Below are 20418 nucleotides of genomic sequence, written 5' to 3' on the forward strand. Positions count from 1 at the left end.
ACACGATGAAATAATTTTGAATAATCTAGAGGCTGTTGCCATAAGAAATTGGCACCAGAAAGAGATAAATATTGTCAGAGTTTGGCTCCTTCTAAAAAATTCAAGGTGTCTCAGAGACCCTTAATAAAACACTCTCAAGGCAAAAGTGCAAACAGGCAAAGGTCAAGGGATATGCCCCAATTTCATGGAATATGCCCTCTGCTTTCAGAGAAACAGCAAGAAATATAAAAACAACTTGCCTTCAAGTAATTCATGGAGAGTCAAAAAAAAAAAATCAAAGGAGAGTAAGATCCTATGAAGACAAACCAGGCTCTCCTATGATTCTTAGCAGTAAGACTGCCATTACACCAACACTGAAAACTGACTCCTCAGGCAGAATCAGAATCTCTATGTCCATCCAGCAGTTCATTATTTCCAACAAGCCAGGTCCCAGATTTATGGATATTATTTCCAACTAGCCAGGCCCCAGATGTATGTACTTTTTTTCTGAGTGAATTCCCATACATCCCTTTCTCCCTCCTCAGTTTCTTCACTTATTAACATCTTGCATTAATGTGGCACATTTGTCATGATAATTGATACATTCTTATTAAATTCCATAGTTTATATTAGCATTACTTCTTTGTGTTGTACATTCTGTGCGTTTGAGGAATGAATGATGTCAGGTATCCACCACGACAGTGTAATACAGATTCACTCCATTAAAAATCATTTTTGTTCTACCTATCCATGCCTCCCTTCTTCCTCAAACCCCCAGCAGTCACAGATTGCTTTATTGTCTGTATAGTTTTGTCTTTTTCATAAAACCATGTAGTTGGAATTTTACAATACATAGCCTCTTCAGATCAGCATCTTTCACAATGCCAGTATGCATGTTATCTCCAAATCTTTTCATAGCTTGACAGCTCATTTCTTTTTATCACTGAATAATATTCCATTATATAGCTGTACCACAGTTTGTTTTTAAAGTCAGCCTTTGAAGGGCATCTTGGTTGCTTCCAGATCTATGTATCTTTGAGTAAAGCAACCTTTCTGCCAGCCCTTTTTTGAGCTTACCTGCTATTTCGCACAGGTGATTGGCAGTACCATTATGCTACTCTCCTGCCTTTTGTTGGAAAACTGAGTAACAGATAACTTATCTTTAATTTCTCTAATCCTCTAGTGCCTGTGAGGTTTTTTTCCCCCTTAGCCTTTTTGCTTTTTTGGCATTTCTTGGATAAAATAATACTTGTTGTATTCACTGGATCTCTTCTGCCAGAAGGTCCACTTTTCTGTGTACCTTTATGCTTTAGAAATGATGCTTAAAATGGAAATGAGTTTGTCCTCCCTGGGAAGCCTCTGCAGAAGCAGGAAAAGGTGAGGAGAGTGGCAGCTGGGGATCAGACCCGGAGGTGGATCTGAACCTGGACACCAGCAGCAGAGCACAGATTTGCCTACTGGCTAGGAGGAAGCATAAACTTTTGAAGGTGCAAGATACTCTATAAACCGTAATGAAAGGAATGACCTGCAAACATCCAGTCACAGGACAGCCATCACAGGACAACTGTATTTTTGTAGTGAACTAACACAATTAACTGTTGCAATCATGATGTCTGAAGAAAAGAAAGAACAGCCTGTAAGTATGATAAACGAAGCTTCTAACTATAACATGATTTCAGATTATGCAGTACATCCAAAGAGCCCTATAGGCAGAAAATCACTGGTTTCAATTTTAAATAGAGGTCAAATTCAATTAAAAGAAATCCTAATGCACCTGTGGTCAAATGAGGTTGGTTTTATAAACAGGACAATACTAGCATGAAGCTGTGGAAGAAACACTGGTTTGTGCTTTCTGATCTTTGCCTGTTGTATTACAGAAATGAGAAAGAGGAGGGTATCCTAGGAAGCATACTATTACCTAGTTTTCAGATGGCTAAGCTAACCTCGGAGGATCACATTAATTGCAAATATGCTTTTAGGGCAGTCCATCCAAACATGCAGACATATTATTTCTGCACTGATACAGGAAAGGAAATAGAGCTGTAGATGAAAACCATGTTAGATGCTGCCCTTGTACAGACAGACCTGTGAAAAGAGTGGATAATATTACATCCAAAAGTATACCAACTAAAGAAAGCAATAACATTCCCAAACATAGAGTGCTAATTAAACCAGAGGCCCCAAAACAACCAAAAAAAAAAAAAAAACCCAAGGAAATAAGCAAAGTTGAAGAAAAAAAAGACATTAGAAGCTGAAAAATATGAATTTCAGAAAGATGGTCAAGATAGACCTTTAACAAAAATTAATAGTGTAAAGCTGAATTCTTTGTCATCTGAATATAAAAGTGGGTCAGCATGCCCAGCTCAGACTGCACACTACAGACAAGTCAATGTGAATAGTTCAGAGAACAAAATAGTCAATGTCAGTGTGGCAGATCTTAGAGGTGGAAATCACCCAAATATAGGACCTTTGTATGCAGAGGCTGATCTAGTCATACAGAGAACAAATTCATTGCAACAGTTGAAACAATGGATTAAAATCCAAAAAAGGGAGGGGACATGAAGAAGAAACCAGAGGAGTAATTTCTTACCAAACATTACCAAGAAATATGTCAAGCCACAGAGCTCAGATCATGGCCCTCTACCTTGAAGGTTATAGAACACTCTCAAGAAACAGCAAGAGGAGGCCTCAAAGTATCTGCAGTGTAACCCCTCCAAGACAGTAGGAGCTGGAACAGAAGAAAAATGGGAGTCAATGAGAGATGACATTATGAGGCAGCTCTACAAATGGCAGCAGCATCAGTTCTATAATAAGCAGGCCACCCTCCCTCAATCCAGTTCTGTGAGTATTCCTAAAACTATGGTTAATATTTCTGATGCACTCTATTCCCACATCACCTTCACTGCTTACCAGTGTTCCTCCCCTCAGCGAACATTCAGATCATAAGTATCTTCACCAATTCAGAGAGGAGACATGATAGCAGACCTTAGACACAGGGGTCATTACCCTAAGGTAAAATGTGTTCTAATATTGTGTTAGCTCACTACTTAACAGATGTTATATTTTCTTTCTAATATACTATTCTTTAAAATGAGAGAAGCAGGAGATTAGAGAGAAAAGAAAGGCTATTCTTATGTAGAGAATCTAAGTTTGCAATGCTTCATCTCTTAATACTATAGAAACAATTCTGTCAAGCATTACGCATTCTTTTCTAACAGCACATCTCATTAGCTCTCCATGTGGGTTAAAGACCACATGAATTTTTATTTTTTTCCTTAAACACTTGGAAATTCTACACCTGTCCTTTTCTGGTATACCTGCAGTTTTGTATCAAGCTTGTCCTGTTTTTTTACTAGGCTTTACCTTCTAACCAACTGACTGGCAACATTAGAGAGTAGCAATATTTAATAATATTCACATTTAAAAATTAAAATATAAGTAAAGATCAAAAACAATGGGGATATGTCTACATTTTAGTGACCTCATGGAAAAATATTAAAGGTTCTCATATAAACTTTGTTTTTGCAGATTCAGATCACAATGACTAACTCACTAAAACCATAAAGGTAAGTCTTATCCTTTCTCATTTAAATTAAGTATATAGTTTGGATACCAGCATCCCCCCAAAAAATGTGGTGAAGGGAACAAATAAAAAAACAGCTTAAATTTTAGATCTCTCATATAGATCTTAAATAATAGGAACTTGAGACTCATCATTTTTCAGAAAGAGTGGGACTGATAATGCTATTTGTCATTTCATAAATGTATACAAAACAATCACATCTTTAGCATAAGCCAAGCTTTTTAGTAGATGAGATTCCTGTTGAAGGTATCAATCATTTTTAATATTTTTCTGAATAATTACCACATAAATTAATTTATTGAAATATCTAAAACAACTAAAGTCATTTTCACTATTATGTTATAGATTAATAATAATTTCTTGATATACTAAAACTAACACAATTTTATAAATTAAGTTTTTTATATATATCTAACCTCTACTTTGAAATTTATGTTATAGACTTAATTCAGTATATAGTGATGATTAATTTGTTCTTCAGATCCTTTGTTAAAATCTGCTCAATGGAGCTGGTAATACAGTTCAATGATAAAGAACTTGCCTAGCACTGGGATTGAATCCCAGCTTAGTGAAAAAATAAAATAGGCTAAACAAATAATGTTAGCTTATATTGAAGTATCAAAAAATTTCCAAATACCAAGAAATCAGGAACATATTACCTTACTTTCTTAAAATATCACATGATTCAATTATAAGAAAATACAGTAAAAATGAAATGATAAAATTGAAGAAAAGGATGTGGTAGATAGAATAATACCCCACCAAAGATGCCATAAAAATATAATCCCTTGAATTTATTTATATTTATAATGCAAGAGGGACTTCAGAGAAGGGAGAGTATATGAGATTATCAAAGTGGACCCTTGTAATCAGAAGGGTCTTTATGAGAGGGAGATAAGTGTTGAGAGAAAAGATGGACAAATGGAATGAGAATTCAGAGTGATGTGGTTACTAGCCAAGAAATCCTGCACAGCTTCTATTAGCTAGGAAAGGCAAGGTCTTGGTTTATTCAGGCTGCTAAAACAAAACACCAGGAACTAAATAGCTTAACAATGGAAATTTATTATGCAGATCTAAAGTCTGGAAAGTCCAAGATCCAGATACCAGCAGATTTGATGTCTGGTGAGGGCTTGGTCTCTGGTTCATGGGTTGTAATTCATAGCAGTATCCTCACATGGTGGAGGATGCAAGGCAGCTCTCTGGGGTCTCCTTTTAAAGGATACAAACCCATTCATTAGGGCCCAATCCTATATAACAATCATTTGTCAAAAGTCACTGCCTTTTAATACCATTTGCTTGTGGGTTAGGATTTCAACCTATGAATTTGGAGGTGGAGGGGACACAAACTTTCAAACCATAGCAGAGAAGAGCAGATTGCCCTCTTGCTCTGTTGACAGCTTGATATTGGTTCTGTAAAAACCATTGCAGAATTTTAAATATAAATTATTTAAAATAATTTATATTATTTTTAGCCACTATGTTTATGATAAATTGTTCCTGTATCAATAGGAAACTTAAAAAGTGGTGTTTGCCAATCACTTCCTCTTAGAGCCATCTTTTGTTGTTTGTATGTTCTACTCTGCCTTCAGGTCCTCCAGATTCTATAGTAGGTAACCAAGAAAAGGCTGAATGGGAGAATGGAGAGTAGGAAGAAGACAGGGTCCAAAGCAGTATTCCCTCTTATTCAGGAGAACTCCTTCTGGCTGTCTCCTCTATATGCCAGCTCTTATTAGATAGTGTTCCTTATTTAAAACAAAAAGTAATAATTTATGCATGTCAAAGATGTTAACATTTTAAGAGCAGCTATTTTACAACATATATATTTCATTTCATTGCTAGTTACTAGCTATTCTACACTTCAACATTAAAAAATAGTAAATTGGTTAAATCTGCACATTTAGTTTAAAATGTTAACCAGATTTATCTAAGATTCTTGCAATCTGCTACCGACACAAAATCTTCTATTATCCAAAACTCAGATAGTTGTGCTATATAATTTTGAATTTTTATAACCTGTTACTATATCTGAGCTAGAGTTTTACTTATAAATGTGCAGCAATTGTCCTTCCTTCCATGAATCTGAGCTTTCATGTTCTAAACATCCTATCTACTTTCTTTTCTTTTACAGAATGTTATTGCATACATTTAAAAGGTACAGCATGACGTTTTAATATACATGTACCTAATGAAATGGTTCCTATAGTTAATCAAATAAACACATCTGTCATCTTAAATAGCTATACACTTGTGGGAGAGAGGCAAGAGCACCTAAAAACTACACTTTTAGGAAAAATACTGAATTTCATGCAAGTATCATTAACTATGGTTCTTGGGTTACACATAAGATCTCTGGATTTTTTTCATTCTATGTATTTGCTTCTTTGTATCCTTGACTTAAAACTCCCCATTTTCTCACCACCACCCCTATAATCACTGTTTCATTCTCTATCTTTGTGTCTTTGACTTTTTACACTATTTTCCTCCTTATTCCACATTTTAACACTCTTGATATCCAACTTCAATCTGACTTGAAAACACTTTCAATCCTTCTGGTCCACTGAATACTACTCTATCTTTTCTCAGAGCACTCTGTCAAGGAAATGGTCTTCAAAGCTAAGGCACATGCACTTTAAAATATATATATATTTTTAATATATAGATAGATAGATATAGATATATAAAGACAGCTTTCATAATGCACAAACTGTTAACAAAAGTCTAAAGCAAAATACCAACTGATCTCATAAAATTACAAATGAATGCAAATATATCAACAACAAAAATAAAAGGGCAGTAAGTGTTCTGATGTCAGTGTGTTGTCCAAGTACTATTTTTCAAGGCAGCTTGGTTGCTCTATTTCTTTAAAATTTTAAGGAAATATCCTAGTTTCAACAATTGTTGAGTAACTTCTTATTCTAAATAATTTTAAAAAATCTTTTTTACATGAGATATTTACCCATAATTTCAGTGAAATATTCTCTACCAGATTTTTCTACCAAAATGTATTTTTTAGAGTACTTTATTTTATTTTTTACTAAAAATGACATTAACCTTCCCAGATATGAATTTAAAATATGTAAAATCTTCATAGTATGGAAGAATGCATTACTCATAGACTAAATACATCATCAACACCCTCTTCACTTCCTCTCAGAACAAACTGGGATTTCACGGTAATAAACTCTCACAACATTTTTTTAAACATATGCCTATATAAATGTATTTCTAGCAGGCAAATGGAAAAACAGCATTAAGCTGTATTCAATTTGAGTTCAATTTGGAAAAAAAAAATCTGAACAAATAGCATTGCATAATTTGCATAGTGCTCTTGGAAAAGCAACAGGATGTCCAAGTATGATTGAGATTGGTCCCTAAATCACAAAATTACATCAACTCTAGGAGTTATGGTTACTTTCATCAGAGAGGTGAAAGTTGCCTGCTCAGTCAGATTACTTTCAGCAATATGCCAGTGCTTGTTGCCATATGTTCCAAGTTGTAAGATGTCCTGTTAGAATTATGGATGCAGTTTTGCAGTCAGGAAAATGACAAATTCCTCTCCCTTGAAGACATTAACTTTATTCCACTTTGTTCTAACATTGTGTACAGACAATGAGAATGATATAGTAGTCCCCTGTTTTTCTCAATGAATATAATTCAAGATGAGTTTACTGCTAAGTTCTTATATGGTATCTCTCTGACCTTATGCATTCCAACTTAACTCTCAGCCTTGTCCTCTACCAGTGTTTTCTCACCTAAGCCATTCTGTTATTCACTTATTATTTACTCAACAATAGTGAAACATTATTCATTCAATAACAAAAAGTATAATTTAGTATTATTGCATGGGAGTCATACCAGAGCCAGATAAAAGCAAGTAACCATCAACTTAAATGGACACTAAAAACACAAGGGACATTTCCATAAAGAACTCTTCACACTGATGATGAAATTTCTAAATATGCAGACACTTTTATACCATGACATACATCAGGTTTCATTGTCATTAATTTAATTTTAAGGTTCTTTTCATCTTAAATGCTATAATTTTTGTTTAGTCCAAAATAACTTGATTCTTTAGCTTACATATTAGGGCTTTTTAATTTTTCATTCTCAAATAGCAAAGTAATTTTTTGGCCTAGGATTTCTAAATCTGCAAGATCATGCCATCTTCTCAGGAATTCTACTCTACTGCAAATTTTACTCTTCTTTGCATTTAATTAACCCATGTATATTTGTTGACTTCTGTTTTCAAGACCCTTATATAAAAGTCTTTCTCTTTTTCTGAAAGCATTTTTATATGTTAGTAATTGTTTTGTCCATTTAAAATCATAAACAACTAAGAAGCACAATGATGTATTAATATTCTTTGAGTTGTCTCCTTTAGCAATTTTAAAAATTGATTATGAATATGATGAAAATCTGCCTTCTAAGAAATATTGAGCATGGAATTTCTTTATTCAACCTGGACTAAGCATCTGCTATATGTCCAGCATGTTAGTGGCAGGGTATATGTGGCAGAAAAGATGCCCTGTTCTTACAGTGCTTATGTGCTAGTTGAAGACAGAAATTAAGCAATGAATCGTAAAAAAAATCATGAGGCAAACAACAGTTCAAGTAGCAATGTAAAACAAGATGCTATGACAGAAAATAAATGGAAATAGGAGGTCCTATTAGTCAGAGGATGAAAGGAGGGATCTCTGAAGAAGGGACATGTAAGCTGTAATCTACATGATAAGATGGCAGTTAATTCAGGGATCTTGCAGGTGAGCAAACAGGCAGCAGCAAAAGCCGATACAAGGACTATATGGCATTTTTAAAACAGCAAAGAGCTCTTCCCTGCATCAGAGCAAGCCAGGAAAGGGTTGTATAACAATAAGACTGGAAGAACAAGTGTACATCCCTCAGAAGGTTCATGGTACATGGGTTGAGTTTTTGAGTTTTACCTTACATAATAAGAAACCTTTAATAAAGACAAGTGACATGATTTGATGGACTTTTTTAAAGACCCTTTCTGGGAGTGAAAGATATGCTGGCAAGACTGAAACAGAGTGTTCATTAGTAGATTATTATAACAACCAAAAAGTTCAGTTACAATAGACATTGGAAAAAAACCTAAAGTGATATAATCTGTATTCTTTGCAATACTATTTTTAAACTCTTTAAATACACACCCATATACTCTATCATTCTTTATGTTGGAAGAATTTTATTAATTAACATATCACCAACTCCTCCAAATACCAAATGAGCTCTTTTTGGTTTATATATTCATTGTTGGTTTTGTTTGTATTTTGGTATTAGGGATTGAACTCAGGGGCATTCAACTACTGAGCCACATCCCCAACCCTATTTTATTTGTATCTTATTTAGAGACAAATCTCACTGAGTTGTTTAGTACATCACTGTTGCTGAGACTGGCTTTGAACTAGTGATCCTCCTGTCTCAGACTCCCAAGCAACTGAGATTACAGGTGTGTGCCATTTTTGTTTTTCAATAAAATGAAGAGTTGGAATACTTGTATCATATACATTGTATTTTAAACCTTTAATATTCTATTTTTCCTCTGATGCAAATATGTATCCTCTTTATTGGAATGTGAAGTCCATTAAATGACAACAACTCATAAGTATAATACAATTGATCTAGTCATCTGAATCTTCCAGCATGAAACTGCTGCCATACCTGTCCACATTTCAGAACTATGTTGAAGATCCAGTTTTGTCTACTTTTCTAGATATTCATATATAGACACTCTGCCACAATACACTCTGCTTTTTAAATTGATATGGTCATTATTTAGTGATCTTTATAAGAAGAATTTTTTTTTTTTTTTTTTTTTTTTGGTATTTCAGTTCTTAGAGGAATGGTTCTGGAGGTAAGATACAGAAGATAAAGAATTTGTGCATCTGGTACCACAGCTGAAGACAATGGTATTGGCTTAATATGGTGATATCATTATACCCTCCAAACATCATTAACTCAAGGCTTTGAGTAAAAGAAAAAAGGTTACTTATCTATAAACACTAATCATTCTCCTATATTGTGGCTTTTTTCCTTTAATTCATTGTCTTTTGGAAGATTGACTAACCAACAATTTGATCTTGAAGCTAGGCTGTGATTTCTAAATTTCATTCAGATCTTGCAATCTCACTAGCCTGGATGGAGAAAGGAAGCATGTCTGTAAAAGGCAGAAAGTTAAGACCTTCCTGGATATTTACAGCAATTACTAAAACAGTGAATTTCACATTTCTGTTAGGGAAGCGATGCTGAGTAGAGGGGGTATATATGGGAAGCTGGGCCAACTTAACAGCAAGATCCTTTGTAGTGAAGGAAAATGTGGGTGGATTTAGTTACAAAGCTATAATGAGGGCCAGGAGCCTAGATGGAGATTCAGTCCCAAGAAGCAGTAATAAGTTATATTGCAAGACTTCCACAGCCTCCTCTCTACTGCTGCAATAAAGAATTCATTGCAGTTAAAACTAGAACAAGATTTAAGCATATTCTGCCTGCTTTGAGATCCATCATCACCCTACTTTGCCTGGCAGATATGCAGAAACCAAATCCTCCATCCAGCCCACCTAGAGTGTTGACAGACCAGGAGAAAAGACATTCCCCATTCTTCAGTTCAACAGTGACATGCAGAGCTAGAGGGAAAAGGACAGCAGTAACTATACAGAACTACTTGTGGCAAACACATCAAGTTAACAGCTGTCATCTGCCTTCAACTCTACCCAAACAATTTTAAAAAACAAATGTGACAAAAGGGGTTGTTCATTCACCAAGGTTAATTTTGTATGCTAACTATTTTGAAAGAAACTGCTAAAAATAAAGAAGGGTTACAGGAATGGGGTAGTTTCATTCATATGTCTTATGTACCAGGAATTCTGGAATATGCATGCCACAAGATTCTGTTTATAAATAATTTCTTAGAGGCAAGAGAAGGAGAAACAAATGAGTCAACAATTTTCTTTTTCTCTGATTGGATGCTGGTGGAAATAAGCCTTATAAACTTCTATAGTAAATAAGTTGCTGATTCAAAGGTAACTAAAAGTTGGCCTTGTTTTATAGCACGGAAAATAAGCTTATAATATTATAAAGTCAACACTTGCTCATGGTAAAGCATTCAAATAGTTTAGATATTAAATAAACATTTTCTTTCTTCCCAATCAACTCACCAGGATCCCTAGCCAGGTAACACAAAGGTAGCCATTAATAACAGTTTCTGTCAAATTTTTCCAAAAATTTGTAATGAATGTACATTTATGGAGATATTCAGTTTTTTTAAAACTTAAATCAAAAGCAATACTTTGAACTTGTTTTGTTATTAATAAAATTTAGAAACAAAAATTCTCATATGCTTCTACTAAACAAACTTATCAAAGTAAAGGCTAACATTTATTTATGGCAGAATCAGAAAGCTGTATTACAAACTCATGAAGTTAGCTGGCACATAGGCACTTTCAATATTTAAGATTATCTATGACTGCTTTTGAAGTAAGTAAATAAGTTGAAGGGAAAATAAAAGAAATAAACTTCAGCTTTGGTCCCCAAAATATCAAAAAAGAAATCATAAGGGCTGGGGGGTTGTAGCTCAGTGGCAGAATGCTTGGCTCATACATGTGAGGCACTGGGTTTCATCCTCAGGACCACTTTAAAAAAATAAAGAAAATAAACGATATTAAAAAAATCATGAATCCAAACTGTCCTCCCTATGTTTATATTTAAGATATATAAAGATATATAAGATATTTCCACAAGTGTGGAAATAAGAATGAATATGGAATATTAATTTTTAAGAGCAATATTATTTTTACTATTACTGAAAAAAAATATTTGAATAGCTATAGTAGGTAATATTAAGTAAAGAAAAGCTAAGAACCTCACTGTTTGGATTCTCTTAGTACATAAGTTATTCTCCAGAATGTAAGTGTTTGAAGGGAGCATAAACTCAATATCCTGCTGCTGGAACATCATCCCAGGAGTGAAATTTACATGCAGAATTTCTGGCTCATGATCAAGAAAACTTTTATACTAATAAATAAAAAATATATATGTATATATATAGCGCTGGACAGAACAATGGAATTCCCAATGAGATGCAACCCCCTCCTGTATATGCAGACAAGCCATACCTTTCAGGAACATTTACCTTCCCTGCTTTTAAAAGTCAGTATTAGTAACTTTCCAATATCTTTGTGCAATGCTATCCACAGCCTCAAATCCTCATGGTTGGAGACTGGATGGATTTTTTACAAGTCTAATTGCAAATTATTTTAGAAATAATTCAGTCAATTCATCTTCGATCTGTAATGAGAAAGAACTGAATGCAACCTTGCATATCATTTAATCCAAGAATATCCGCATGTTTTGGTTTGCCATGTTCCCCAGTGAAATGTTGTTTTCGGTTTACCATTATGCGTCTAAAATTCTCAGCAAATAGCTTCGCAAAAGAATCAACACTATTTGCATGTGCTGTACTCAGCTTGTGAAAGCACGGTTTTGATAACTGCTCTAGTATCTTTTACATGGCAGGAAGTGAGAGAGAGTATATAAAAACAAGAGATCTCATCCCTGCCGGAGATCTGTTTACTCTGTGGTGGGCAAGAGGTAATTTTGAAAATTTTCCTGCAGCCACAGAAGAAATAAGTTTGAAATAAAATAAAACAGCTGAAGGGCCTTCATTCTGATTGGAATCTGGATCTGTTGGTCCCAAAACAAAAATCCTACACAAGGTCCTTAAAGAGCCACCAAATGAACTCCAGGAGGAAAAAAGACACAGTAGGATAAATGTGTGTTCTGCTAAAGGAAATAGATTGAAAAACTGAGTTGTAAGTCGGATAGGGCCCAGAAGAAAACATAAAGTAAAGTATTCATGGGTTGATTTCAGGGAATTCAAAGATATAAACTTTTATGTGAAGTTGTAAATGATCCATACAAAAGACCAGGGAAATGGAGAAAATGATCAAAGAAAAAAGAAAAAAAAAGTACATAGGATATTAACCTTGCAGAAACAGCCTGTTTGAGTTAAAGAACACACGAAAACAATCCAGAAAATAAAGGTAGAAGATGAAATGGAAAATATGTAGATGGGGTAGAGATAGAAGATGGGAGGGGAGGGGAGTGGGGATAGTAGAGGATAGGAAAGGTAGCAGAATACAACAGTTACTAATAGGGCATTATGTAAAATTGTGGATGTGTAACCGATGTGATTCTGCAATCTGTATTTGGGGTAAAAATGGGAGTTCATAACCCACTTGAATCTAATGTATGAAATATGATATGTCAAGAGCTTTGTAATGTTTTGAACAACCAATAAAAAAATAAAGGAAAAAAAAAGAAAGGCACTGAGATAGAGGATAAAGGTTTTATGGATAAATAAAGCAGGGATAAGGTTATATGAACTGTAGTTGCCTCTTGAGAAACCAAAGGCAACCAGGTAATAGGGCAGGGAGACAGGACAGAGTGCCTTCTGCCCCTTTGTTCCACCAGAAAGAAGAGTAACACACATCATTTTGTCCAAAGATAATGAATGAGACACTGAGGTGGGGTGGGGGGGGGGGTGCAGGAGGGGCAAAGTTAAAGGTATTGTGCAATTATGGAAGAAAACAATTCTGAAGCTAACTAAAATTAAAAACCTGATGAAAGCATGTTATAGATACAACATCATTTTTTGAAGTGTCCTTATGATATCATTTTACTTCAAGTTCAGTGTAGCTATAACTTCTTGCAACCTTAGCAATGGTATAATACTGTAACAATCTAGAGAGAATTTAAATTATCAACAAAATACCTGCAGAGATCTCATAGTATACTTACCAAAATGTCTTTGTTAACTGCTTGCAATGCATTTCTGTAATACTAAATCATTTAGATTGTTTCTATAAAATATCTGAATACTTTCTGTTCCTTAAAGATCCAATTTAAATTGATCACAAGTATTGTAGAAGTGGTTAATGTTTTATGTCAAGATAGTGAGTTATATAAAACATATTTGCTTATATTCATTATGCTTCATTTCTCTAATTTACCTATAGATGACCAGAAAGCAGTCATGCAGTTAAAGCTGAAAAGCAATTGCAAATCAGAATATACTTTTTAAATGCATGCTCTCTACGTTATATCCCAATATCCCATAACTCCCTGAATCTGATGGTATTGCATTTTCCTACCCACATTAGAATTGTCTACTTTGAATTCATTATTTTCTACAGCCCTTTACTCAATCAAAATCACTGAACCCATACACATGAGGTTGTCTTCAGCAATCTTTTAGGAAAAGAATAAAAAGGAAATAAATTCAGAGGTGTTCAAGTTCTTGCCATTAATTCCAATAAAAATTAATATAACAATTAATTATTATATGGCATTGAGGAACTGTAAAACTGTAATATCAAAAAGTATTATTTTCATGGTAGCATGAAAATACTGCAGACATATTCCAGAGTTACAGAAAGCTTGGGAAAATAGCTTTAATATATTCTTCAGAAAATCACCTCAAATATCTGCAGAACATTATTTAAAGGAGTGGCTCTTCTTCAATGATAAGTTTTACAAGCTCCACAGTAAATGCTTTAAATTGCAGCAAAAGTTTAATAAAAGCACAGATACCAGGACATCATCCCTCTTATCTCTTGTTCCTGACTAATTTCACTAATGCCTCAAAGTGTTGTATTCAAAGAGAGGACCTCTGTTGACCATTCAATGTTAAATTATTTCCCATCAGTAAGTGCTCTATTAAGGTAATATGATTTATACAATCTACACTGCAGCATAATGTTGATTTTAAATTGATTCAACTGTATAATGCATACATTACCATCAAAGCAAATATCCCAGGCTGCATAGACTGATATAATGCAATACTCTGTTGATATAATTAACAATATAAACAATTTACTCTCTAGTATCTTGCTATGCAGCCAGTAGATTCTCAAAATATAAACTGATCATCTTCCATGATGGCCAATAAGCATCTGATTTTTGCCAAAAACAGTATCAATTTCAGTGCCAAAATATCACAATTGCCAGTTCTTTACTAATTGTTATTTTTCAATTAGCTTACTATCAGGAATATAAATGCTTAGAAAGTTGTCTTAGTGAATGGTGTCATTCAGATTTCTCTGAGTTCACTTTTCTTTGTAATCAACAAGCTTAACTGTAACTTGTAAATCAAATATCATTAAAGAATTAGGTGGCGAAGTAATTTATTCTTACATCTTTCTAGCCTCATTCAATTTAATAAGATGTGATATAAAATGGCCTTCATAAGGTTAAGGAAAAGAATAAAAGAAATAGGGTTTTCTGCTAAAACTAGATTTTTTTTTCCTACAAAAAAAATCTAATAATGTTGAAGTGGAAAACACAATTATATATCTTTTTATATCATTGAAAATTAAGCAGTCAAAAATACTGTTAGGGAATAAAAGGACATAGAAAGTATCTTACTCTTGCATTAAATTTTATCCTCATAACTAGTTTCTACATTACTCTGAGTTTCTAAAGAAATGCTTTTACATTTATACATTGTTACTTTTAGACTGATTTAACCCCAAGTAGGAAAAGCAAAAACATTACTCTAATAATCTTTAAAGCACAGGCATGTTTACAGGTGTAGCAAAATTAGGATCCAAACTATTATAGACTCCACCCAACCCACAGTTTCCCGTGGTTTGAACCATGTTCACCAGGTACTCTGGGAAGAGGTCAAGTAACTGTGGGCTCAAAAGAACACATGTTTAAATACTTGATGAAAAATTCTAAAGAATTCTCATGATGTTTCTAAAACTAAAATAAAGTCATCCTTAAATGGGAACATCCTCTGTTGCCTTTGATATCTCAAAAGCTAAGTTCAATACTTTGTGAACTATCCTAAGCACATAAAAGTGACAGAAAGGACATAATCTGCTGTTAATAATGGGGCTAGGACAGTAACTATATGTGAAACTCTGGTTACATACATAGATAGGAATAAGATAAAGGTAAAGAGATGCTCATGGCCAGCTTGGAACATAAATAATGAATATATAGCATTCACTATCTGTTTTAAGCTAAATCTACAAAAAATGTCTGGTGGCACCATTGTTTTTCCCAAAGTTTATAGTAAAAAAAAAAAAAAAATTCATTTAACATAAGTTCAACTTTCAAATGCAAAACTCCCAGTGACATTGTTTCCAGATGTAGCTTTTAGCAGATCATGTCTTGAGTAATTAAGTACAGTCAGATCTGAAAGAGTAGTAAATTGAAGCAGCATTGAATACAATTTATTGCCAAACAATTCCAGACACTAGGAAGAAAGTAGAATTAAAGGGCTTCAAACATCAAACTCTGTTCTTAGAAGCTATTTTTATGCCATGAAGTAACAAAATGCATTTAAAACACACACACACACAAACATACACACACAATAATAGTTGTCTTGAATTGAGAGAACCTAATGGAAATATATTATCTCATTCAGAATTTTCATATTACTTTGTTTTGTTTTGTTGTACTTACTATTTAGCATAGCAACGGCATATATAATGGAAACTCTCTTGGTGCCCATTTTACCTCACCCTACTTAACTCAAAGGACAGACAGTTTGACTCCAACCTGAACATCAGCTCTTAGCTCTCAGCTCTGAAGTACTCAAAATAGTTTATGTCCATGTATAAAACGAACCATCAGAAATAGGACCTCAATCCATTAAAATGTCAGAAGATCAAGTTCACAGTGAGGCAATGGCTAAATTTCCAAGCCCAGAGTCTGCATCATTGTCCGAGTCTCAAGATTATTTAGGTGAGTTGATTTACTAACATGACAACCAACAAGATTTGTGTTCTTAAGGTTGATTTAGAGATTGAATTCATTGTGTCCCATGAACTGTAAATAGTTTCTACTTAATAATAAAATTTCAATCAGGCTACTTTTAAATATCAGATAACCATTCAGAAGTCTCCAAATGTACTACTGTGTTTGGAGTTGGATATTAGGTCCTTAGGCAAGCTCTCCTTTAACAGTTCTCACTGAGAGGACCAAAATGATGAAAATAGATTTTTTTCTATTCTTTATAACTGTCATTTCTCACTTTGATTATTTAATACAACTCACCAAAGTAGAAAACAATATATGAAAACTTTTTCTTCTGTTTTATTATGCTCTTAATCACTGCTACATTTTATTTTAATTAAATACTAAAATCAATAAGCTTCTGGGAAATCTAGTTTCTCAAAGCTCAAGGTATCATTGCTACTTATAATGCTTTAATTCCAACCAAGCTAATGTTCACATTCAATAGTTTTTCACATCTTCTGAAGTACTTGAGAAAGTTTAAATTTTAATTTTTTCAAATATCCTTGGATAGGAATATCTTAACATACTTTTATGGTATAACAATAAAGCATCACTTTAAACAGAAACTTTGTATTTGAATATTTTGATATTTGTCTCCAATACATAAAAAACAAAGTAGATTGTTCTTACCTGTAAATTAAGTGTACACTGCCTATATAATATTTTTGAACATTGTAGGCAAACAGTATATTAGTAGAATAAAAAGTTATCTATTAGAGTGCATTTATCAGAACTATTAAGAAATTGAGTTATTCACCTAGCATAGCCTTAATTGGAAATGAAGCTTAACATGAGTTTGGCCATAAGTAGGTAGAAAAAAATATGTTTTTCCCTTTTTTTTCTAGCAAATTGTTATTTTTCATCTATTGGCATCCCTGTTATTCTGTGCCAACCAATTTTGTGTGTGTGTGTGTGTGTGTGTTTGTGTGTGTGTAGTGTGTATTTTTTCTTTACAAATGAACACAATACCTGAGGTCAAGAGAGCAGAAGTACCCCATGGGAAACTTATTGATTCAAAATGGGGACATGGGCAATGTAAGCTAATCAAAATTTTCCTTGGGCTAATCTTCCAAAAGCATTGGTTGAAAGGTTTTATTTCACCTGGGATTACCAGGATGGCAGGATGTAAGTTTCAGGGAGTACAAGGATTTTTATTCTATCATGGAGTTCAAGCCTGTGCAGACAAAGAGAGAAACAGAAATATAGTGCTAGTTGAGGCATTGGATCCAGACATGTCAGAATCAGACTAATCCTTGGTTTATTTCATAATGTAAAACAATAAATAATTTTAGCCAATTAAAATTCACTTAACTTTGCTTATAACTGAAGGGATTTGATTTATACCCTAGTTAGACTCTGTGACAGGGAACCATTGGAACTATAATTTTTAATTTGCTTTTAGTTAAAGCATAGCCTTAATTGGAAATGAAGCTCAACATGAGTTTGGCCATAAGTAGGTAGAAAAAAATATATATTTTGCCCTTAATAAAAAAATTTAAATTTAAAATTTCTCAAGTACTTCAGAAGATGTGAAAAACTATTGAATGTGAACATTAGTTTGGTTGGAATTAAAGCATTATGCCTATAAGTAGAAAAATATATTGTTGATCTCTTTAAATATTTATAAATTATTTGGAATCACAGATGAAAAATCAGTTGGCGCCTATATGTAGTTCATAGGAGCAGGGTGATCCTTTAAATAAAAGTAATTCATTTATTACAGTAATTTTTTATTAGTTACTATAATCCAGGCAAACTAAACCAAACGAAACAGGGATCAACATGGTTGCTGTTTATGTTATAGTGAGGAGAATGGACCCAAACTAACCATTAATTATAAGTTTTATAAAGAAACAAGCAAGCCTGTATTGAAGGGTAGATGTGTAATTGAAGGAGAAATATCAGCAAAGATCTTTCTAGAAAGTTAATATTAAAAGGAAGACCAAGAGCTTAAGAACTAACCATCTGCAGGCAAAAGAGCAAGAATGTTCTAGGGAGAAGGAACAATGTATAAAAATATCACCAGACAGAACAGAGAGTGACTTGTTCCAGAAGTAGAGGAAAGTCTTGTATGACTGGACACAGTCAAGAAGAGAAAAAATAATAGCAAGAAATGATTTTGGACATCTAAAAAGAAAAAAAAACGGGAATGAGAGATCACAAATCAGGATATTATAGATCATCATTATTATTTCAGGTTCTTTTTATTCATAGGATAGTACAAAACATTTGATATTTTTACGCATGGAATGCATTGGTTACATTTATGTTTAGTCAAATCACTTTTGATTTTGTACAGTGTGTAAGTAACGAAGTCAATAAGGCAAATACAAGAGAAGTACATAGTCTGCAAAAGAGACCATGGTCTTCTAGAGTAAATAGCAGTTATCTAAAGGAAATACCTGGAAGATTAAATGGGTAGAACTTTATTGATGGACTGGGATAATGGAGGAAAGGTAAGGAACTAGCTTTCTAGCTAATATTAATTATGAAATTGCTGAAGTGAAATACTGACACAGAGAAAACTCAGTGTGGAGAGGATCCAAGGATAGGAGAGACAATCAAAAGAAACAAGAGTTGTAAAAATTCTAATTCTGAAGTTTCTGTAATTATTGATTGTTACTATAACCTAAGTGAACTAGACAAATAAGGTCTTCAGTCTCAGTGTTTACATTACAGTAAGGAAGCCAGACAAAAACAAAATAAGTACACAAAAGAATGAAATATCCATACATTTTGTAAGGCTTTTTTTTTTTTAAGAAAATGAAAAAAAAAAGTATAAGAGGATCAAGGTGAATATATGTGCCTGAAGTTGTAAATTTGAACATCCTCAACATGAAGATTATTCTCAGATTTGTGGGAACTAATGAGGTGACATTGGAAGAACATGAACATGGAACAGAAAAACAGAGAACCAAATAGCCAGGAACTGAAAGTAAAGTTCTTGCTTTATTTCCCATTTGGTAATTCAGTAAATGTCAGTCAAAAAGTGAAGTCTTTTCATCGACCTTAGGTCAAATTCCATCAATTTTTATAGGCTCTTTCATTTTTGCCCAGTTTAAAGATAAGGTATATCTTAAAGAGTATATTAGTATTGACGCTTCTTTGAAATGTAAGGACCATATGAATAATGAGGTAGTCCTAACTTGCTTAAGAGTTCTCAATGTGTGAGCTATCAAGAACCAAGAAGATTATGATATCTCACTCTCATACATACATCATTTATATTCCATATTACACACTTTTTAACACCTTGTCTTACCCCCATTAAATAGATAGGTAATAAAATCTGAAGAGAAATGATGCTCCTAAGTTTTGTGATTACTGTTGATCTCTTTAAATATTAATAGATTATTTGGAATCACAGATGAAAAATCAGTTGGCAGGTCAATGAGTTGTTTCTGAATGTATAGTAATCATTAGTTCATTTTCAAAAATTTGAATCTTTTTACTAAGTAAAAAATCATTAGATATATTTATTGTCAAAAATCAATGTCCTTCATTTCTAACTAAGAAAATTGAGGTACAGAAACTTTGTGGATCTGGGTATGAGGTCATACACATGGTGATATTTAATTTTGCCAAGTACCACTGTTTAAAATATGTTTTAATGTGAATAACATCAAGTTAGATTGAAACAGTTTTATATGGAAGTCATCTATTATTTATGAAACTATTCATGGAATATGAATACAATTGTGACATATAGTTTAAAAAAACATTTTTTTCTTCCTTGATACATCTATACTTAAAAAGTCATTATCAGAGTTATTTGTAGAATTAACAAATAAGTAATAATAAATTTGGAATAAAATATGTTGACTTGCTTTATTATAGAAGTATGCTACAGAAGTTTCATAGTAATGTTCAAATGGGAACACACATATTATAGTTTATTGGTTGCTTATCATTATAGATATACCAGTAAAACAGCAGGTTAGTTAACTTATATTTTCAGAGAATGCAAAGAAAGTTCTTATGGTTCCATGTTGTTGAATGGAACTCATCATTTTTAAAAGTGCATT

The 20418-nt window shown here is 33.3% G+C and overlaps 1 pseudogene; it reads left to right on the forward strand.

Annotated features, from left to right (window-relative positions):
- Positions 1–1585: 1585 nt before the first annotated feature.
- LOC143405641 (pleckstrin homology domain-containing family A member 5-like) lies at positions 1586–3543 on the forward strand (annotated as a pseudogene).
- Positions 3544–20418: the final 16875 nt, after the last annotated feature.

This window comes from Callospermophilus lateralis, chromosome 8 (assembly GCF_048772815.1).
Source record: "Callospermophilus lateralis isolate mCalLat2 chromosome 8, mCalLat2.hap1, whole genome shotgun sequence".
Classification (NCBI taxonomy): Eukaryota; Metazoa; Chordata; class Mammalia; order Rodentia; family Sciuridae; genus Callospermophilus; species Callospermophilus lateralis.